Source organism: Hesperophylax consimilis, chromosome 6 (genome assembly GCF_061612785.1).
Source record: "Hesperophylax consimilis isolate HC1 chromosome 6, BYU_Hcon_1.0, whole genome shotgun sequence".
NCBI classification, from domain to species: domain Eukaryota; kingdom Metazoa; phylum Arthropoda; class Insecta; order Trichoptera; family Limnephilidae; genus Hesperophylax; species Hesperophylax consimilis.
The window spans coordinates 33,572,739-33,597,565 of NC_142841.1; the positions used below are offsets into that span (position 1 = coordinate 33,572,739).

The following is a 24,827-nucleotide window of genomic DNA, read 5'->3' on the forward strand; positions in this document are numbered from 1 at the left end:
TTTCTAGGCCTGATCGGGAAAATTCGACCGTAGGTCATTCGAATTTGCCGGGCCGCGCGCCGAATATTGGTTTTACACGACTTCATCACTTACGTCGTTAAGATTCCCACATTATTTTAGATAATTTGTAGGGGAAATTCTGTCCAATACACAGGACCGCACGTCGCATATTTTTGTGCATGTCTTCTTCACTTACGTCGTTAAGATTCCGACTTTATTTAAGCGGCGGGCGATGTGCAATATGTGCATTTTACCTCTACCAGTCCAGGAGTATTAAGTCGCGGGAGGTCGGCATTCCAAGAGTTAACAATGTCCAGCGATATTTAACCGGAATAATTATTGTATAAAACAATCTTTTCAATGTTTATGTAAACAAATAGGTATAATCCATTGACGTATCAACTCTTTCCGAACTGGAGGATGCTCTGACCACATCCCTGAGTTCTGCTTATCGAAGCAATTGAAATGACTACTGCGATAATCAGCTTCCGGCGGCTCTGCGAGATAAATATACACGTTGTACAATGATCTGTCAAACACGCAATTAAATCAACAATTAAAACATGTAAAGTGCGTTGTTTGACAGGAAGCTAATAAAAATACTTTTACCTGCATGACAACGAATTTGAATTAAATTAAAATTGTATTACAAAATGTTTAACTCATAGGGCAAAATCACCAAATGAAATTTCGCGATAGAAGCGTAAATATTTAATTCGCCAAAAAAATCGATTAAAAAACCTTAAACTAATATTTTTTATAACGATCGTGGGTTGAAAGAGAGAGTGCCGGCGATAGATTAAAATAAAACATCAGGTGAAGAATTTAATAGATCAATAATTCAGGAAAAAATATTTATTACTAGCTGAGGCCCCCGGCGTTCCCCGGGTTTTACGCAGAGTTTTCGAATCTGATTGATTATTCAATTATTTTAAACCTTAAGTGTTCAAAATTTCATCAAATTCGGCTTTCAAGGGGTGGGAAAAGGGACTAGAGTGGTTTTTCGAAATCTCGTGTAGAGACACCTTTCTCCTGATTTTTAGTAGGCCAAGTGTGCAAAATTTCATCAATCTCGGAATAAAACTGTAGATTTGTATAAAAATCATTTTCATGCCGCCGGCCCGCTACAGACACTTCTCTAAATAGTATAAAACAAAGTGGCTATCAGCGTCTGTCTGTTTGTGCGCTTAGTTCTTCTATTTATCGGATTTTGATAGGGTTTTCTTTATCATTTAGAGAATTTCATCCGAAAGGTATATACGAGTACATATTACATGCATATTATATTTACAGAAAGTAGAGAAAAGTCTAGCAACCCCGGGTACACGTCAGCTAGTCTTTATATAAATATATAGAAGACCTATTATGTTTGACGTAAGGTATTAGCCGTTATAAGCCTCTAAAACAGAGGTTCCCAAAGTGGTCTATATCGACCCCCAGGGGTCGATATCGGCTTGCTGGGGGTCTATGTCAGCGAGAAAAAAATTTGGGGGTCCACGAGATTCAAATGGGGGTAAATACGAGCGGACCCCCATTTACTTCAAGTCAACATTTAGGCATTCCGTAAATGACACAATAGACCCAACACAAATATAATAGACTGAGAAATTACATATTTGATATTTTATATTTCGTAAAGTTGTTAATTGAGGTATACAAATAGAGTACACATTCCTTTTCTCGTCAGAATTAATATATTCAAGCAAAACATTGCACATTGGAAGCCGCGAATTTTCCTAGTTCCCCAACTTGTTTTAGAAAAATGTCCAGGGTTCAACATTTAAATGCACTTCACACAGACTTCCAAACTAAGTTTGAGGACATTTTGACTATGGAAATGGAACGTCGAAGAATCGGATATCATGTGACAAGAAGAAATGACAAAGAACTTTAGGAGCAGGTCTATAGGGCCAGCTATAGAAAGAAATTCCCGTTGCTTATCCTGCTTCATTTTCATTTGGTGTAATACCTCACAATGGCGCCCCTGTCTGCACAGTGTAAAGAGAGAGGAACTATACCGCCACCCGGTTGTTGGACAGGCAAAGGGAAGGGAATCTTTTTACGAAATAAATAAATGATTAACACATGGGACGTTAATAGTTTTAGGAAAATTCAATATTCGGCAGGCAGGGGGTCTAGAGAAAAAAAAATGTTGGCAAGGGGTCTACGGGGCAAAAAAGTTTGGGAACCTCTGCTCTAAAATGTATACGAGTGTATCGTATGTCATTGTTGCTTTGAGTAATGCTGGGCGATTTCGCAAAGATTTAGATTGAAAACAAATTAAAATGTCATTCGAAGAAAAAAGATTGAATGAGCAATATTATTGAAGATAGTAAAACAAAAGATTTATACAGGGTGTATCGGCACTAACCCGACAAACTTTAACCAGCTATTCCTTAGCACATTTGGAGTAAAAAATGTTATGTACACTTTGCTGTCCGGTAACATTTTTTTTCTTTTAAAAACAAAAAATAAATAAAATTTCCACACTCCGCTACTGCCCACAGTATAGGGGTAAAATAATTGGCAACGCCGCGCTACTGTCATCTCTTTCACACATATTCTGTCTCAAGTCCCGTGTGGTTCCCGCCACCCCGTCTCGTATCAGTGGTCAGTGCTGTTTTGGGAGTTCGCATGTCATCAAGTTTCTAGTTTCGTTTTTGTTTTGTTATCTAAGTTTTTACTGTTGAAATATGCCCCTCAATTATCCACCTGCCGAGCAAGCAGATATTGTTTTTGTTTATGGATTTTGCAATGGAAATTCACGAGCAGCCGTAAGGGAGTATCGCATGAGGTTTCCTGGAAGACGCGTCCCACACCATGCTACATTTGTCCAGGTTTGTACCCTATCAATTGTTTATTGAAACTATTTACATTCATTGATAATGCCAAAAAGCGCTTTTGAAATTTAAACTGGGAACATTAAAAACATAACAAGGGGCCACCAACTTTAAAAATGTAAATTGTACTTTAGGTGATTTGTGTTCAGTGGTCACTAAACGGCGTTTTAAAAAGTTAATTAATTTTAATCTCTAATAAATGCATCATTCACTGCAATTGAATTCACTCCCTTTCTCACCATGGGATTATTTAAATTACTTGAATTCAATTTCACCCCTGTGAATCCAAGATATCAACCGTACCTAGTTAAGAAAATTATAATTTAAAACACTTTGTTATACATTTTACTATAAAAAAATGAAATAAATGAAGAGAAAACGTAAGTTTTCTGATATGTGCCTAAAATAAGTGTTCTTTAAAAATAAAATGAGTGAAAAAGCCCGCGATTGTTTATTTGACATTATTACTGAGCTGAATAATAAAAGCAGTTGTTATTTGTTGTTTTGTTTCAGATGTATCAACAATTGCGTGACTGTGGCATCGGACGGATTGAAGGCGCCGGCGGAGGACACAACATCGTTCCTGTGGCAGTTGAGGAGAGAATCCTGAACTTAATTACCGAAGACCCCACGCTGTCCGTGCGTCGGGTCGCTCTGATGATAGGACACAGGGAACACATGGCGGTATGGAGAGTTCTGAAGAAGCACGGGCTCAAACCTTTTCACTATAGGCGCTGCCAAGGCCTCATGGAGAATGACCACTTTTCCAGAGTCGTGTACTGCAGAAGAATGCTGCATAATGTCATAAGAGATGCAGACTTCATGAAAAACATATTGTTTACCGACGAAGCACAGTTCACTAAAACAGGAGTGCTAAATGTGCACAACTTGCACCATTGGGCTGAACAAAACCCCAAGCTTGTTCGGGAGTCGTCGAGCCAGGACAGATTTTCCATCAACATGTGGGCAGGAATCCTGGGAAATCAAATACTCGGTCCAATCGAGTTGCCTCCCAGACTAAATGGACCGATGTATTTGGAGTTCTTACAAGTGCAACTGGGCGAGATTCTGGAAGATGTGAACCTCGAATTACTACGGAGAATGTGGTTCCAGCACGATGGAGCCCCACCACACTATTCGATTGCCGTGCGGAACTACTTGGATGTCGAGTTTCCTGGTCGTTGGATAGGCCGTGGAAGTCCGGCCATTGCTTGGCCACCAAGATCACCCGACCTGACCCCCCTGGATTACTACCTGTGGGGGGCTCTCAAGGAAAAAGTGTATGCTAAGCCAATAGCCTCAAGAGAGCAACTGCTCGAACGAGTGATGGAAGCCGCTGCAGAAATTAAAGCAAATCCTGCAAACTTAAATAATCAAAATATAACAAGACTACACGCTTGCATCGAAAATAATGGTAGTCACTTCGAACAAATGCTCCAATAAAAAAATTAACATAAACTACATGTCCGCATTTTCATTTATTATTTATTGGTAAAATTCTCACAATGTCATTCATTTACACATCAATATTACCTACATATCAATATTTAATAAAATCTGTAGAAGAGTATGCCCGTCGGCATTCAACAAGTTTTTCGACAAGTGTGTCGAAAAGCGTCTTCTCTCTTTCCTACACACTAAATATTAATGGTTAAAAATGAGACGACTGATGCTTGTAAGCGCGCCAATACGTAAAAACAACGAAACTCGAATAAGAATTGCCAGGTGGGTTTTTTAATCGCTTTAATCTGACTTTAAACAATAATTAAACACGTAAAAATTATTTAATATAATATTACAGTACAGTACTTTGAACCTTCGCAATAAATTTATTTGATTTTAAGTTTAGTTTGTAGAACTCCATTTCAATTTAGAGATTTTTTTTATTTTAACAGTCTTATTAAAAAATTTATAAAAACAGTGTGTTTATAAACAAGTTCTGCTAGTTGTAATTATTATTACGCGTGACAGCTGTTTCACCTTCTGACGGCATTATCAAACTTTGGTAAAGCCACTTACAGACGACGTAAGTGATAACTTTCTTTTTTTATTATTCTGGCTTTATTGATTTCCGAGTAAATTGTCGTAAATTATTATTTGCTAATCCCAATATTATTTGCTAATGCTAATAATTAAGTGAAATTTTAAACAATGCAATAATAGGATTATTGCATTGTTAATTTCACTTAATGTCGTTGGTATTTCCAACTGATGACTCAGGGGTTTATTTCCCTGAATAATTAAGTATTTTGGGGTCTAATTATTATGCATTTCATTACATCCGATAATTTAAACAATTTTTATGTTGAATTGGGGTAAGTTTTATGGCTAAGGGAAGGAGTGGAAGGTGAGGAAGTACCTGGATATTCAGATCTGGTCACCAAATACGGCTAGTCATTTCAAGCAACGTTTAAATTCTAAACCTGGATATTCAGATCTGGTCACCAAATACGGCTAGTCATTTCAAGCAACGTTTAAATTCTGAACCTGGATATTCAGATCTGGTCACCAAATACGGCTAGTCATTTCAAGTAACGTTTAAATTCTAAACCTGGATATTCAGATCTGGTCACCAAATACGGCTAGTCATTTCAAGCAACGTTTAAATTCTGAACCTGGATATTCAGATCTGGTCACCAAATACGGCTAGTCATTTCAAGCAACGTTTAAATTCTAAACCTGGATATTCAGATCTGGTCACCAAATACGGCTAGTCATTTCAAGCAACGTTTAAATTCTGAACCTGGATATTCAGATCTGGTCACCAAATACGGCTAGTCATTTCAAGCAACGTTTAAATTCTAAACCTGGATATTCAGATCTGGTCACCAAATACGGCTAGTCATTTCAAGCAACGTTTAAATTCTGAACCTGGATATTCAGATCTGGTCACCAAATACGGCTAGTCATTTCAAGCAACGTTTAAATTCTGAATTAATTAATCAATTACGAAAAAGCGTGGGGTTAAGAATATTTTTTTTAAATTATAGTTGTAATTTATTGTCGATTTTTTAAAAAAATTGCGATATTTTAAATAAAATTTAATAATTATTGTTTAAATAAATTAGCAATCTGGCAGCATTCATTTGCAGGTGGTCAATCCAATGCAGTCATGACGTTTGTGTGAGTGCTTTCCTTTGTCTCAGTGTGTTGCGCAGCAGTTTTATATGAACCGTTTTTTGATTCATCGGGATTGTTTTTAAAACTATACATTCTTTGTACCTTCAAATTAGTGGAAATAAACTTAAGTGTGTCAAGCTGCTCGTTATATTCCGGTAATTCTGGAAGGCTTTTAACATAAGCAATAATATTCATAAATCACATTCCGCGAAGTTGTAAATAACTAAATTTATTAAAAAATATACGTTGTAGGATAGCCTAGCAAGTAACATTTTGACAGAGCACTTACGGTGATTTAAAAAACAACGGCGCTGTTCAAATAATCCAATTATTATTATTGATAAGTACCTAAGTGAGGAAAATTGTTTTTAAAAGTGCTCAGAATTATTGGACTTCGATTATAAATTCAGGAAATCTACTAATTAGTTTCTTAGTTTCAAAATTAGACTATTTAATACGTGAAACGCGTAAGAGGTGAAACCAAAGCATTCCAGAGGTGAAACAATTTAGATACAAAAATAAAACTGATGTGTACAATACAAGAAGACAATCAGTGATTCGCATACGAAAAATGTGAATAATCATTATTGTTAAATAAAATATTTCTTTTCTGGTACTGGATTATGTAATACGGGCTTCGTTCGCAGCAACACGCGAGAGTTGCGATGTTGCTTTCAAATTTTGACAAAGGATAAAACAGTGGTGACATGTGGTGAAAATATGTTTAATTAATTTTTTATTAAAAAAAAACGTTACCGGACAGCAAAGTGCACATAACATTTTTTACTCCAAATGTGCTAAGGAATAGCTGGTTAAAGTTTGTCGGGTTAGTGCCGATACACCCTGTATAACTGCACAGATAGCAGGTATTATTGCCCTACTTGGGTCGGCGAAATGTTTGTGATTTGCGTGGTGTGATATGCGGCGAGCATTTCCGCGATGGAACGACTCGTGATAACTACGATGACGTACCGCGGTGGACTTTGGTTTTCAATAAAGAAACTGTATCTCCGATGACACAGAATAATTTGAGATTGGCATCAAAGAATAACATAGTGAAATGCATCTAGATAACCATCTTGAAACGATTAATAAATTTATTAAATAAGACCACAAACTCAATAGAACGCATCCTATCGATTTTCATTTCAGGTGGGGAGATCCGAATCTTGGATGTTTTTTTGTTCAGTATTCTTCTTCGTAATTATGGGATGAGAAATTTGAGTAATTAGTTCAAAACATTAATATTAATAAATGTTTTATTATCTTTTTACTATTTTTTTGTAATTTATTTAATTGACGAGTTGTGAAGATTTCATCATTGCTACTTCCCACGGGGACTTTCCGAATATTCGATTATTTACTATCATTATTCGATTATTTTTCACATTATTCGATTATTTATTATTATAATTCGATTATTTATTATCATTTTTCGATTATTACTTAACTTTATTCAATTATTTATTAACACTATTCGATTATTTATTATCATTATTCGATAATTTATTATCATTATTCGATTATTTATTATCATTATTTGATTATTATCAAACATTATTCGATTATTTATTAACGCTATTCCATTATTTATTAACACTATTCGATTATTTATTAACACTATTCGATAATTTCGATTATTTATTACCATTTTTCGATTATTTATTATCATTATTCGATTATACGCGTATTTTAATAATTGTGCCCACCATTGTAGTATTCAGTGATTTGATTCGGCATTACGGCGTTATAAAAATGCTTACGTAGAAAAATCACAAAATATATTATAGTATTCCTCTTCTTCGTATGGTAGAGGTCATAGTGGGATGCCGAGGTTAATCAACAAGTCAATAACATCGGGAGTCACTTGATTCAGCACGGCTTTAATCAGCACTCGTCAAAATAATATTCCGTGAATCTATTTATATAAAGAAAATCGTCTGTTGCGGGTGGCGTGGATTTGATTTTTATGCAAATCTACAGTTTTATTCTAGAATTATGAAATTATGCACGCTTGACCTTCAACAAAAGGAAAATTGCTGTCTACATCTGAATTCGAAAAACTCTGTCCCGGGCAACACCGGGTAAAACGAGGGAATTATGACTATATTATTCATTGCTAATAATTAGCAGTACTCACATTTTAAAACCTTTTAAAATAAATACTATATTTTGTACATTTTATACTTTTAGATATTTTATTATTTGAACATTTTTACTTTGTACTTTATACTTTTATTTGAGTTGTTGTACTTTTACATTTTATACTTTGAGTTGATGTATATTTACGTTTTATACTTGTTACTTTTCTTCGAGTTGTTGTACTTTTACATTTTATACTTTGAGTTGATGTATATTTACGTTTTATACTTGTTACTTTTCTTCGAGTTGTTGTACTTTTACATTTTATACTTTTCTTTCAGTTGTTGTTCTTTTACATTTTATACTTGTTATTATATACTTTTCTTTCAGTTGTTGTACTTTTACATTTTATACTTGTTACTTTATACTTTTCTTTGAGTTGTTGTACTTTTACATTTTATACTTTTCTTTGAGTTGTTGTATTTTTACATTTTATACTTGTTACTTTATACCTTTCTTTGAGTTGCTGTACTTTTACATTTTATACTTTTCTTTAAGTTGTTGAACTCTTACATTTTATTTTTGTTAATTAATACTATTGTTTGAGTTTTTGTACTTCTATTCTTACTTTTGTTGATGGCACACGTTGTGAGGTATATATGAAAAAAATAAAATTATACAGGTACATAGGTACGTATTTTATCAATGTGCACAACTCAATACAATTCATACATCGTATTCCATACTGCGACTGTCGATCGTTTAATAAAAAATATAACATGACCGTCTCGGCTATACCACGCAAAATAACAAAATAATTAGATACTTATTCAAGTCGAAAATCATGGCCGACCAATTGACACATTTCATTGTCGAACAACTTAATTCTTTGTATTTAAAAAAAATAACAACAACCGGAAATCTTCATTTATTTAAGGTAGCCACTATAGTTACGCCAGTTTTTAGTGGTTGTCATTGACTAAAAAAGGACTACAGGGTGTTTTTTTGACTCCCGTCTGAATGCGGCTTCGTGATTATCGCTGACTGTCAACGTCCACTGCTGTGTTTATACCGTTAATTGCGGTAATTTGCCATTGTTTAATCTGTGACTCATTGTTGTGTTTAACATTTGCGGCATACCATTGTTTGTTATTATTTCTATAATAGAGCTCGATTTTATCAGCGTTCACATTAATATTGTTATTGTTTTAAATAATGACACATTTGAAGATTATCTTAGGGTAAATAATTGGGGTCGAGTAGGGCGTTAAAGAGGATGAGAAAGGAAAAGGTTAAGCCGGGTATTCAGAGTGTCTGGACCACAGACTGATTAAGAAGAGTAGAAAGAACCCCAGATGAAAATATCAATTTAAAAAGCAGAAATTGTTAGTCAAGCGGAAAATTTTGGCGCAATGAAAACTGTGCAGCTTTTCTGTTTTTTTTTTATTTCTACGTCAACCAAGTAACTATCAATAGATATAAATGTTGAAAATAATTATGACGACTGATCTTTAATCGTGCATTTATTAACCTGAGCGCTAACAACCAGCAATACTCTGTATCCAGCTGAACAAATACCAGGAAATTCACAACAAGTGCACCTGCCACTTGCAGGCAAATCATTGTTCAAACTAACCAACGTGCAAATTGTCCACAGACATTAAAATGAAATATTCCACTGACTTATTCATAGCAACACCGATTTTAACGAAAGAAACCTGACTTATTCAGCACGTTAACTGTATATTACAAGCTTATTCTGAACAGTATGGCAGTATTCAGGTATCCGGTAAGTCACTCGGTGACGCGGTGACTTACCAGGTGATCGTTTTATTTATGCTTACCAGATACCCAGGCATTTATTGCCAGATTCGGACGGGCCTGCAAAGTTATTAAAAAAACAAACCGGTGACGCAAAATGTACCCATTTTCTTGTAAAAACTGGTTAGCGGAAGAGATGCGATCACCAAGTATGAAAATATGTATTTGATAGGCTCTATAATCAATATATTATTCGAATAACCATACATATAATATGATTATGATTAATGTAGATACTATTGTGACAAACGGGGTGGAGGATCGATTCGCAAGCTTGCCGCGAACCAATGGAGAAAATTTATTAATAAATAATACATTTTACAAGTCTATTGAATGACTATAATTATTAATTTCGCACAATAGTTGACTACGCCACTATTGTTTACTGATGGCTTCGGAGAATGGGGTCATCTCATAAAAAGTCGTTCGTCGACCTTACGTGAAAGTTTTTAATCATTGATATCATATACAAACAGTGTAAATTCACACTCCCCTCTTTGGGGGTGGTTAGACCTTTACCTGCGAAAAACCAGGTATTTTTATTCTTACTATATTTTACCCCATTGGGGCCGTTCAAGTATTACGTAAGCAGATTTATTACAATTATTTACCCCCTCTTCCCCCTTGTCACCAAAAGTAAGCAAAGCTCTTACCCCCCCTCCCATTCTTACGTAAAAATTGGTACCTATATGCATTTTTCTGTTAATATACTCTGTTTTTTAAGCGAGTACCTAAACGTATTAATTATTTGTGGGAATCCCCGAATATGTATTCGGTTTTCAAACATAGACAATGTGTGGATTGCCAATGTGTAAAAAAAAATAACTACTGCTGAGCAGTGCTGACGTAATCACTATCTCGACCCCCCCCCCCACCCCCCCATGTCATCAAAAATAAGCAAAGCAAAGACCCCCCTGCCCCCCTATAGTGATTACATAATACTTGAACGGCCCCATTGAACTCTTATTTTGTTTTGATTTATGTATTAGCAAATACTCTTTTTTTATTTTGTTTTCTTCATTTATCAGATTAGCCTTTATTTTTTTAGTTTTATCACTATTTTCACAATAAGTAAATTTAGCTAGCTCACCACCCTTATACTAATTTATGCTGTGCAGGGATACTAAGGGTATAGAGTAGTTATATTATGAGTAGCTTCATATACAAAAAAAAGATTCCTTGTGAGAGACCTGAAGGAATAACCATCGGTTATTTATAGCAGGGCGGGAAAACGGTGGGCCCTAAATAAAATTACAAATTCCCACAGTGCCAACTAGATAAGGTTTCCTTGAAGAATAACATCAGATCATGGATCCATGCATTCCATGGTTGAAGACCACTGACAAAATAAGCACATAACACACTAGGAAGAACAAGCTTCAATCGAGCATAAAGCGAAAATATTGAAATGTGGGAATGCAGAAGGGAAATAAGCATTATGCACAGAGTTATGTAACATTTAATAATAGCATATCGTTACCCAAAAAGAAATATTACATCGCATTATGGTAGCATTAAATTCGCATCAACTGACGTCGACAAAATTTCACTTTCAAACATTTTTTCTCATGCAATTTCACCGTCCGTCACAATCAAAGGTTTCACAAACAATAAGTGGTTGCCATTATGTATAAAGGAAAGAGTTACAAATAGACTTTAGTAGGTAAAAGGTCGTTAAATTAATTCTCTCATGACATGAAAATAGATAATCATAAATGATACCGGATAGTGTGTAGACACGCGCTTATTATCAATAAGTAACCACATTTCAAAAGGAAATTACAGAAATACATGTAATAAAAGAAATCTATATTATGACATCGAGGGACTGTCTTCACTACAAATGCTACTTAAAAATTTCTACTTTCGAGAGTAATAAAATTAAAAATCTCGAGGTTTCAACGGATTTTTTGCATAACCCGAATATTTCCGGCATCGCAATGAGAATTGCTAATTTATTACGAATCTCTTCAAACTATTGGTAATTCCGATTAAAAACGGGATTGCAGGCCTTACGAACGAATTAACAGGTTTCCTGATAAACTTTTAGTAAATTACGCATATATCATCATGACGTCGGAATACGTATTCATGAAAATCCGAATATTATTGCATTACAACGAAAAATCTTTGTACCATCGTGATGTGACCAATCATGGTCTGACTGAATTGAAAACTGGACTGCACTGGACTGATGATGACTGGACTGGATAGGACTGGACTCGAGGACTGGAGAAGCAGATTTAGAGTCTGCTGTTATGCACGACGACGTCTCCGGATTTTCCTATCAACACCGAGGCACCCCAATCCGTTATTTTTGATTTCTATATAATTTTTTTTAAATATTATTAGTTTTACTGCATACGTATATGTTCTTATTTGTTCTATGTTACCACTATGATACGGGCATGTAGTTTGGAATATTTAATAAAATACATTATGAATGCAAATCGATAAAACATTCTCAAATTGATGTTTAATTTTAAGGCCTGTTAATTTATTGTGCGGGCAAAAATTTCTCTCCGTGTAGTCCGTCGACGTCTCACAACGTCCCAACCGAGTCCGTGTCCCCTGGCTTTATCTTTACAGTATGTGTACAATTTTATACTGTATAGTCACTATACAGTATAGCCTGGGGTCCTCTTGTGGGGTAGATTAGATTAGGCTAGGTTAGGCCCAATATATGTAGGGTTATGACACTGTACTATCATTATGAACCTAAAAGGCCCTGTACAGAGCATTAGTGCGATCTTGACTGAATGACATTAAAGTCAAATCTAGGGTGCGGGGAAAATGCCTGGCAGCTATCTTGTATGACAAACTTCTGAAATGATTTGTAAGCAAAGAGGTATAAAATGACTCATTTTAATTTTGTTAACTGTCCAATACTCACTGTATTTTTATGTATTAAGTTGAAAAACAAAAAATAAAAATATTAAAAAGTCACAGGAGTCAAAATTTTATTTACATTTTTTAGTCCAAATAATGACAGGAATTTCTGGTTAAAAATTCAAGTACGTTCCTTAACACTCCGTATTATATGTCGAATATTAGGTATAGCAAAATGTACGTAAATCCATGGACCTAATAAAACCTGGACGGAACTATTCGGGAACAATTTAGAAACCTGCTTATTTTTTTTAATGACATATCCCGTTAGATCAAATACCGAAAAAATCAGGCGCCGTTATAACTACACTAACATACAAATAAAATGTATTCACTATGTAACACTTTGCATACCCATCATTCAAAATTAAAAGTTTGTCATACAAGATGGTTGCTGGACAATTTCCCTTAACCCTAGATTTGACTTCAATGTCATTCAGTCAAAATCGCACTAATGCTCTATCCAGGGATTTTTATGTCCATGCGAATCAAAAATTAAACACCGAGAATTACGAAATTATTCTAATGAATATAAATATCACATAAGTAGTGATTGACAGTCACAACACGTGTTCAACGCGTGTCGAAGTAGTGAAGCAATGCTCAAATATTTCATTACTTCCTCCAACAATAGTACCGACTCCGTGATTAATGCAGTTACCAAGAAAAAGAAACAATTATTCACCGGCAGATGGTATAAAGAAAACCTCGCCACGCTTCAAACTTTTTCCATAAATAAATCAACTGAAAGACAAAAGACGCAGCAGAAAAAAACAGTACTCATACTACACATTTACATGGTCCAAAAACATTATTATTATACAGTGAAACCTCTATCTATTGGTTTTAAAGGGACCTATCGAAATAAACGATGAATGCGGGAAAACAATGAATGCGGGATTAAGAGGACAAAACACTAGGAGATACGATCCAGTAAAGATACCGTCCTCCCAATCTGCATAACCGTTGGTAGATTAAAATTATAAGAAGAAAATAAGTTTTAGATGTAAATAAATGTATTTATTTAAAAAAATACAAAGCTAAACAGAAGAATTTTTTTTTTAAAGTTTATTGCATTGTAAATACATAATCTTTCATCGACATTTGTTTTTTTACTGTTTTATTTCCGCAAGTCAACAGTATATTTTCGGCTTTGCAAATGATATTCTTTTCGGCATCAGTTATTGAGTGTGCGTAGAAGAAAGTTTTCAATCTTTCAAAGAGTATGCATGGTTCTGAAAATGAAGGTACAGGCAGCGGCTCCTCTTCATCAATATCGACCTCTTTTGTTGTCTCCGTCAATCTTGCGTCACACAAGCTTTCGATCGTTTCTATCCCACAAGTTGGAATATTGTCGTCGAAAGTAACAAAATTGTTAAAATTTGTCAAATTTGGTACCAAGAGATAAGAATTTTCTCCAGTTCGCTAAACTTTAATTCTTTACTGGTTTTTCTAGTTTTCGAAGATTTTCCGCACTTTTGAATTTGCTCCCGAATTTCGTGTTTTTTTCAAGAAAATAGAATTTAACGTGGATGCCGCGATTCCTAAACGCTTGGCTATATCGACGCTTTTTCAGCGGGGTTTTTTTCCACCTCTTCGATAATTTTCAATCTTTCTTGAAGAGTACGTACTTTTTTCATCAAACGGCTCATTTCGAAGATAGTTTAAAAGCTCAAAAAGGATAACTGCAAACACTCCACTAAGTTCGGGTATCTAGCGACAACTGACGACAACTAGCGACTGATGGCGGCGACAGACTGTTATTCTTTCTCTTTCTCTCTCACAATTTTCGCGCATCGTAACAAGTGCTGTCTGGCGCCGTTTAAACATAGACAAAATATATCAAATACGCGACGTAATTCCTACGATGAATGCGGGAAAATGGTGGACGTAGAAACGATCGATGCGATCTATTTTTGTATGAAATGAATTGGGACTAGAAGAAATAAATGATACATCCGGGAAAACGATTATTTGAGGAACGATAGATAGAGGTTTCACTGTACTTAGTTTATAAGCCGCTTTCAGGCGGTAGTAAAAATCAACCCGTGAAAAGCAGTTTTTTTTATACTACAATACATCTTTTTTTCAATTTTCGACCTGGTTGCGCCATCTCTTGGGCTTGCAAGAAGTCAATTTCAAAGAAGATTTTTTTTGTGGTTTGACTGAGGATTGAACCATCCTCCCCGGAGACTGGCTCTTAAACTGTTTTTTAAAACTTAAAAAAAAAATGGTGATAATTGAACCTTCTTCCCTAAGGACTGGAGTCAACCGCGTCATTGTCACCAAATGTTGATAAAATGCATTGCCATCGACAACGAGTCAATCTGCCGAGTTTCAGCTCGATCGAATGTCGGAAAGTGGGTTAATTTCCGCTCCAAGATTTGCATGAATTTGCAACAAAATCTAAATTCAAACGGATGTTTATTATTTGTGTTTTTTTACAATTAATATACAATGTTTACAAGTCATACTGTTTTAATTTATACTACACTTCCATTAAAAGCATTTTCTTGTGGATGGAAGAGGAGTGTACATTTGCGAAAAAATAATATAACTAGGTACTATAACTATACTAGGTAATTTACAAAGTTAAAAAAAATACAAAATTAAAAAATAAGTGTTTAAATGTAGGAACTTTGAATTCTTCGAATATGCGTTCAGTGGGGAAGTCTGGAGATTTTTTTAGTATTATTTTTATTATGATTTTTTGAACAATTTCTATGGGGATCAGGCTAGTTTTGTAAGCTGCTCCCCAACTGATAATGGTATATTGCAGAACAGACTGTACTAATATGTATTTAAAAAGAAACGGCTCGGCCTACAAAAACTGCTTACGCAAACCCGTCTTTGAGACAGAAAAAAAACGATGACGTAATATTTTGATATTATGATGATAATATTTATCATCGCAGAATGAAATATTTGAATGCATACATTAGAATAACGAATAAAAGTTTACAACCGAGTCAAAGCAGGATCGCTGGGGTTTTTCACATGACCCACCCATCACCCCTATGTCCGCATCCCCTACAAGCACATGTGACAGGGTTAACCCTGTTTATTATAAGAGTATGGCCCGGTATATCAGTCAGTTCGTATCCTCGCTACGTACAACTTTCCTCGCTCAAATTTAAGTGGGCTAAATCGGCCGTTCAAGACTTGATAAGCCGCAGAAAAGTTCCCTTTTAGACGCCGAGGCGATAGCAATAACACATGTTGAATTTGATGTTTACGTAAATAATAATTACATACTCCCATCTCACCGATATTTACTTAAGCTGCGTAATTTTGTCAGTATTGACTATTATATTCATCGAGCGATGAGGAATATTGATATTAGTAATTGATAATCAATCTAAAATAGTCTGGTGAGATGTTAGAAGGGGGATTTTTAAAGTTTCAACGTCCTGACAAATTGGTAAGTTTTTTTCAAAAATCAAAAAATCCTGACAAATTGTTTTCAACGGTTAGTTCTTCATAATTTCATGAAAAGTGCACTGACCAGCAAAACAAATAGTATTTAAAACTAGTATCCTCGCAAACAGTAAGTACCATGCTGATTGAAGTGGGGAACTTTATCAAAAATCGACTCGTAAATTAAACCCGCCTAAACGTTGACATTTTGAAAGATGGCATTAGACAGCACAGATACCATTTCGTAGACAGTAGTTTGGTTTTACAAAGAAAAAAGAAACACTTTAGTGTTCCTCTGTTAAAATCATAGATCGAGCCGAGCTTAAAAGCAACTGATATACCGGGCCAATGTTCATCGCCACGAGGGGGATAATATTTTAATAATTAGGGTTCACGACACGAGGATGCAATGAGACATCTCACATTAGAAAGTCGGGGGAAATGAACTTCTCCCATAGTGAAATGAAGGAGTTTGACCCGACAACACCGTACATATATAAAAAATAAACAAAATGGATGCAAGGATAAAGATGCGGTCAATTAAACTCGAGTTACAAGCGACGCACGGTGGATACTCAAAACTACATTATTATCTTCAGAAAGTACCTACTCAAACCTCGTCATTCCTAATCCTTCAGAAACGAGGATCGTCTTTGGCAAACCCTCATTTTGTCGCGTATTTTCCCTTCATCACGAGTTTAAGGCGATGCCATACGTAGTAATGCAAAATCATGTGTTTTTGGTTTGAATATTTGGTCGCCTAGAAATGTTTCAGATGCTTTAATTAAATACTGCGAGTAGAATACATCTTGGCCTTTGACTTTTTTAGATAAGTCTTTTTATAAGCACAGAAAAAAAATAATGTATAGGCCTATGAAAACTGCTTTAAAGTTCAAAATCTCCTACTTAAGAACCCATTTTCGGTTGATTTTATTGTATAATGTGGCAAATTAAGTTATTTACAAAATGATCGAAAAACATTTAAATATTTGTACCTGAACATCCACAAAATAAAATAAAAGGCACTTTTTAGCCATCTTTTTTTCTTGCATAAATCAAAACAGGTGGATGGTGTGAAGAGGGAATTTAAGCCTCATCGCCATCTACGTAAGGTGTGTTATTGATAGCGGCTCGATTCAAAATATTACACGACGTAGTGCATCGCCTTAAGTGTTTCATGTTATTTCACAATATAAAGGGATCCGACGATTCAATTGTCTCCAAATTGAGTCGATCAATTGAGACGAATGAGTCTCCAGCTGCCTACGGAGCACGAGCTTTGACCATTTAGTTGGGCACATCAAATGAGTAATGCAACACAGGTTGGTTGCAGGATGGTTTATCAGGAAATCGGAATTGAAAAGCAATTTGATTAACGAGGGCGACGATGCCTAATGTGTCCGACGCCATTGACCCAGCTCGGTCTAGAGAATAGTACAAGTTTAGAGAAAGTGTGTTTACATTCCAAAACCGAAGTGACAAGAAGTGTCGGGGAATTGAAACGTGATACTTGATACCGAGAAGAGGTATCTATTATTGTATAGGTACCTGCATTCTGCATTATATGTTGTGTGGTGAGGTTACAAATCAATAGAGCATTTCGTTCTCAGCTACAATTATAATTATTTGAATAACTAGGCCATATTATCATCTGGAACTAATATATGAAGGTTGAAATGTATGTTCGTAAACAGAATATTTAAATAATATTTAAAAATCATATAGGTATGCAAAAATGTTTGCAAGTTGTAAGTTGAAAAACTGAAATTACAAGGATATGTAGGTACAGTAATTACTTACTCCATACCAAAGTTTATAATATTTAAACATGCTTCGGAACAAATGGTTCCTATTTCAGGATACAAAGTAAATATATTTTCAGGATACAAAATATATTTAATCCATCGGCATATCTGCCGCCAATGTTGGGGGGCTCTTTTCTCGCATCGGCATATTGCCATTGGCATTGGGGCGACTAAAACTTTCCCACATACTTAGATATAAAATACATTAGTATATAAAAGCATAAAGTGTTTAATTTGGGGAAATATGGGGTGCAATACTGCACAGTAATAATCCTTCTCTAGTATGCACAGATGTCACAGATAAAAAAAGCATGCCGATGAGTAAATGGTTGTGTCACAGGACGCTATACTCTCAAAGCGGTTTTGAGAGTATAGCATCACACAGACTTGTCACAGGAAACAGACAATATACTATGCGTATGGGCGTGGCCTAGATGATGTGACGTGATCTGCTAGCCGAGCGATTTTTGAAAATGGTACTACCCCTCAGGGGGTCTGATGAATTCGGGGGATGCCATGGTCACGCGAATGTCAGCTGTCAAAGTGACAGATTCCGTAAAAAGAAATGATATTCCGTGCTCTCCCACTCACCCGTTATGCTAAGGGTAAGTATGCCAAGGGGTGGGCGAGGAAGATTATAGTTATTATATAATTACATCATAAATAATCTGTATAGGTCACGCCCGAAAAACGCTCTGAGAGTATAGCCTTCGTGTGACACAACCATAAAGGATACAACGTAGAAGTAAAAGAAGATGTAAAAGAAACCATTGGTTCAAAATCATGTTGATATGGTTAGTTTATTTTTATTTTTTTATTATGGTTAGCTGGAAGAAATAGGATGTAACCTATAAGCTATACCCTTTGTACTATTTTTGTGCAATAAATATTTTTTTGAATTTGAATTTGTCTTTTTAATAAAACAGTGGAAAAAAAGAGTGTTTAATTATTATTTATTTAAATATGGTGCCAAAAGTAAATTTGAAATTATTGAAGAAGCTAATACATACAAAAGATTTTTTCCGTTTTTTTTACCATGTTGGTGAAATTTATTATCATCTCGAGAGCGCTTTAAAAATTTACCTTAAAATGTTGATATTTTGCTTAGTTTGAAATAAACAACAACAAAAAATGGTACTTATATAATCACGCTGTGAAAAGGCTTTTCATCTGAGCTCTTCATAAATTATACCATCATTAAAACAGACAATATTACCGTGTGCGATGTTCAGACCAAGAACAACCTACCTTTTCAGAACAAATTACACACTAAATTCAAAACGATTTAGAAAACGATATATGAAAAATATTATTATTTAATTGTTTTAATGCAGAGATCAACGTTGTTCTAGGTCCTTGTAATCAACTGATCTGACGTGTCAACGTGATTGGCCTCATACTGGACTGTGTCGCCACTCGCTAGCAGTCACGCGCGATGATATGCACACAAAGATTACAAAGAAGCAAGTCATAAACCATTAATAATTAATTTCATACAGATCTTGTAGCAATTATATTCATCCATGGGTAATTGCTTCATAAACGAGCAAGACAAGTTTGATAGTTCATTCAAGTTGGTCGATGGCTTCCAACCCTCTAGAGCATGTGAGACTATAAGATCCTCAATAATTGGGGTATATTTTGAGGCTGAAGATAATGGATATCCTGGCTATTGAGATTGAGTCAACGTTTCAATTCTGAATGGCGGTCTTACACCTGGGTTTATATCATATCGGCAGTATCTTCCACTCTGGAACGTGCAGCAAGTATTCTATACATTATTTTTAATTAATTAATTGTGAAATTCAACAAATAAAATTTACTTGCGCACGCCGGGATTTGAACCCGCGACATTCGTATTGCTAGTCGAGAGCCTTACCCCTCGACCACGGAGGCCGTCAACGACCACGAAGTCTGTATTTCAGTTTCGTTTCAGTTTCATGCAAGTTGAAGACAAACCGTTCTAGTTTTATTTATTTATTTATTTATTCATATTCGGGAAATCGACAGTTTACATTTAATCAGTTTGTACATAAGTATTATATAGTAAAATAAAACCAATTATGGATTTCCTTCTTGTGACTTTACCTCTACTGAGACAGCATAATATGGAATAAGTAAATTAAATTTGTGAGAAAGGAATATGAATTAAAAAATGTATACAAAACAAAAGATTATATAAAACGAAAAATTTACCAAACAATACATTTATAGCCATGGAGAGAGGTTGTATATATAAATCAAATCATAATAGAGATATAAACAATAGAGACATAAACATTCTTCACAAACCATCAGAGAAATATTCTTTTATGGGCCTCTTGTATTTGGTAAGTTCGCAACTGAAAATATCAACCTTGGAGAATCAACAAAGAATATTTCTATGATGGTTTGTGAATAATGTTTATGTCTCTATTGTTTATATCTCAATTATGATTTGATTTATATATACAACCTCTCTCCATGGCTATAAATGTATTGTTTGGTAAATTTTTCGTTTTATATAATCTTTCGGACCGTGATAAATATCAGGGCTATTCAGCGTTCTGTGATAAAATTTAGGGTCCCATGACAACTCTATACAGAGACAAATCAATACACCAAAAGTGATAAAAAGCCGATTAAAGCGATGAAAAAGGAAACGTATTATTATAAACTAAATCTAGTTTTTTTCATCACTTTGTGTCACTTTTCATAAGTGTCGATATGTCACGGTGTTGTGTTGTCCGGTCACCAATGTAAGCATACAATTTAATTGAAATAATCGAACGATGATTAAAATTCACCACCAACATCGACGCCCAAATAATATCACACTAAAAAATTCACATCGCAATCATTAACATAGAGAGATGACATTTTCCAAAGAAACTGTTATATTATTAGCTTGGTACGATTAAACGGTAAATAAATTTATTTTATAAACTAGCTATACCCCGCCACGCGTTGCTGTGGTCTGTCTGTGAAGATAGAGAAACAATATATGGCGCTGTTTTTTCCAAAAAAATAATGTTTTTACCTGTCACAGGTTACATTATGGTATAATAGTAGTGGATTCCCCGCAATGCTTCGATATTGCTAATGTCTTTCTCGGGTGCCTCCGACTTCTTTCACCATTCACTACTGTATACCACAATGTTATTGTTAAAAACTACATTACATCGACTCCGTATCTCATTACGGTGCAGCGATATTGCCAAAAGTATTCCTCGGGCGTCCCCGATATCTTCTACCATTTAAACACCCCTGGCACTAATAACATTGAACTTTGGATATTGGTCGACTAGTTTTCGAGTTTTGCGAGCACAAACATACGAAAGGTACATCTTTATATATTAAGCTTAGAAACCAGTTAAGAGTTTAGCTAAACAAACCTAAATTTCGAATTCATTTTATAAAATAGGACGTTGTCCTGCCACAGACCGCCTTCTATGTAGGGAAGTTATTATAAGTTATAAATTGATAAAAGATATAAGTTATAAATTGTGGTCGTATGTATTTTTGGATGAAAAAACAAAAAAATTTGAATGAGGAAAGTTTTTTTTAGATTTCGATAACAGCGCCACCTATCGCTTCCAAAAATATCTATTTCAAGCTGGAACCAACCATACACATTCACAAAATTTCATTGTAATCGTTTGGGCGGTTTCGGAGATTAGCGTGTACGAACACAGTTACACGTGATGTTTATATATTAAGAAGATATGTATAAAAAACACACGCGTGATCGAATGCAACGTTGTATCGAAATTTCAAAGCAATCGGTGGAGAACTTTTGGAGATTTAAGATTTTGAATAAATGAACATTTACATTTTTATTTATATAGATTTTAAAAGATTCCTAGCGATTTAAATCTATTATTAATTTACCAAAGTAAATGTTTGATTCCTTTGGCAATGTATATCTGGATAGTGCCCGTTACTCATAGTTCTTATAAGAGTGGTAGGTATATAAAATGCATATACAGGGTGTATCGGCACGTACCCGACAAACTTTAACCAGCTATTCCTTAGCATATTTGGAGTAAAAAATCTTATGTGCACTTTGCTGTCCGGTAACGTTTTTTTTTAATAAAAAATTTATTATTCATATTTTCACCACATGTCACCCCTGTTTTATCCTTTGTCAAAGTTTGAAAACCCATATGGCAAATATTTTATTCGAATTCCGTTGAATAATGCACGTGTGTACCTATATTGGCGCACACTTACAATCACAACTAAATGGCACGGCACCATTTGTCTCATTTTTAACTATTATTATTTAGTGTGTGCGAAAGAGCGAAGACGCTTTTTGACATACTTGCTTATAACAGCTGTTGAACACGAAACGCAATGCCAATGACAGTGATGTAGTGTGGAATTTTTTTTTTTTTTTTTTAATTGAAAAAAAAATGCTACCGGACAGCAAAGTGCCCATAACATTTTTTACTCCAAATGTGCTAAGGAATAGCTGGTTAAAGTTTGTCGGGTTAGTGCCGATACACCCTGTATAGGTATTAGATAATAATGTACACACCATGTGCCTATGCCTGTATGTAATTAGCCAAATATAGCCAATTAAAAAGGCTGGGAATGATGGCTTGCGTGGGCCAGCCAATTTTGCTCCATGTGCTTCGACCGTATAATTAATATTCTCAAGAGTTCAGACAGTTTGAGCTTCAATCACACCAAGCGTATTTGGACGTCGGAGTTCTTTTTTTTCTGTTGTACAACACCGGCGAACACCAATGATTTTTTTAGTGGCTGTAATGTGCTAGAACAAATCGCCGACTACATTTTCAACCTAATCTGTACGGAGCTAAAGAAAAGACTCATGATGACAGTGGATGTATCTGTATAAGCAAGTAGATAATATATATATAGATGGATAAGATGAAAACTTTGAACTCTGTGTAGGTTAACTCGGAAGTGTCATTAGTCATTATACAGGGTTTTCCAATAAGGTGTTATTTTGATATTCAATCGTAAAAGATCACGGGTTTCGTTGCTTGTGTGGCACGTAGCGCCGTCTTGTTGAAAGTAAACGTTGTCCAGATCAATACCATCCAATTCCGGCCATAAAAAATCATTTATCATCTTTCGATAGCGCAATCCATTCACTTTCGCAAAGCCTCATTTTCGAAAAAGTAAGGTCCAAAGACTCTGCCGGACCATAAACCGCACCAAACAGTCACACGTTGAGGATAGAAAGGCTTTTCAACAATAACTCTTGGGTTTTCCGAGCCCCAGATGCGACAATTTTGCTTGTTGACGAAGCAACCGAGGTGGAAATGGGCCTCATCACTCAAGATAATTTTCATTTGATTCACTCAAGTGAATTTTAATGCGTTGTTGAAGCGTGTATCGTTCCATTTTTATTAATAGCGTAGTTTCTACTTGTCAAATCTCAAAAAATGACAGCTTCAAAAGTAAAATTACCGAAATAGGGGGCTATTCAAAATAACACCTCTTATTGGAAAACCCTGTAGATTACCTACAACCTTTGAGTTGCTAATAATTTTAAGCCATCAAATGCTCAGTAGTTCAGCTTTTTAAAAGCCAGATTTACTCGGATTTGATCAGTCTGGGATACCCATTTCAAACATTCTCATTGGAGTGTTGCAGAGCCTGCTTCCTGAATAGTCAGTAATTTATATCGCAGGCACGAACTTTCTCGGTGTTCAGTGTATTTATTAATTTACTAAAAAAAAATGGTAAATTATAACAAAAACATAAGCCGTTCATCTCACTAGGGAATTCCTGTGTCGAGATGTGCAACCTCACAATTATAGTAAATAAGAAAAAATACAATTCAATACATAACAAACTTTTTGTCACAATAATTCTCAAAATAACTAAAATATTAGAGCTAAAAGGAGACCTATCAAAAAAATAACCATTTGGGGCGCTAAAAATTGTTGATTTATAATTCCGATTCGGTTGCGCAGAGTTCTTCAAACCGTCGGTAAAGTCGATGTTACAAAATAAATGGTGAAATGGCGCTTATCAGCCTGCAGTTGGTTTATCAACTTACGATTCGTAGTATCTTCCCATACACATAATCCCAGGAAAGCAGAGTAGAGAAGAGGATACATAAAAACTGAATAAAATAAACACCCACGATATCGAGACTTGGAAACGTGTATTATCTACATATTGCAACAATCACAAACATAATAATGTTAAAAGTGCGTATTCTAACTTACAGATAAGCCTTTCTGACTGATAAACAAGGTCTTGGAATTTTTATCGCATTGCAACGGACTCAAGTAACAAGACAAAGGACTTGGAGTAGCACGCTTCTGGGATGTCTTCGCCTCGCAATGTACACGAAATCAAACCACAAACCAATGATGACGACATAATTGAGGATGTTTGTTTGATATAGTTTTTTGCGAATTTATTCAAGTTAAATATATTCCTATTTATTGTTTTCCAATGGTAGTTTCCATCAAAGCCACAAACGAGAGATGATGCGAATTTCAAAGAAAGCCAACCACAATATTTGTGTAAGTTTCTGGTAAATTACCTACGTCAATAATAGTCCGTTGCGGTTGATTATGCCCCCGAATCCTGGGTCACATCATCATTTGTGAAATGGATTAAAAGATCAATATAACAACTTATGCCACTTATTAAGGGAAATACTGCTTCTTCAATAGTAAAATTGCTTTGTGGCATAATTTTTATTACCTATACAGGGTGTCCGGAAACTCGTAGTACAAACGGGAAACTGGTGAATCTACATCACATTTGGAGTCGATTTTGTAGTATTTTTTTTTTATTTGAGCTTTCGTTATCGAGTAAATCGAGTTTGAAGATTTTTTTTTTTTTTTTTTAATCAAATTCTTATAAATTATTGAAGTGAAAC

The 24,827-nt window shown here is 35.0% G+C and overlaps 1 protein-coding gene across 5 annotated transcripts in view; it reads right to left on the reverse strand.

Annotated features, from left to right (window-relative positions):
• drpr (multiple EGF like domains draper) overlaps positions 1-24,827 on the reverse strand; it is a 102,132-nt gene that overhangs the window by 34,945 nt on the left and 42,360 nt on the right. The window lies entirely within an intron of this gene.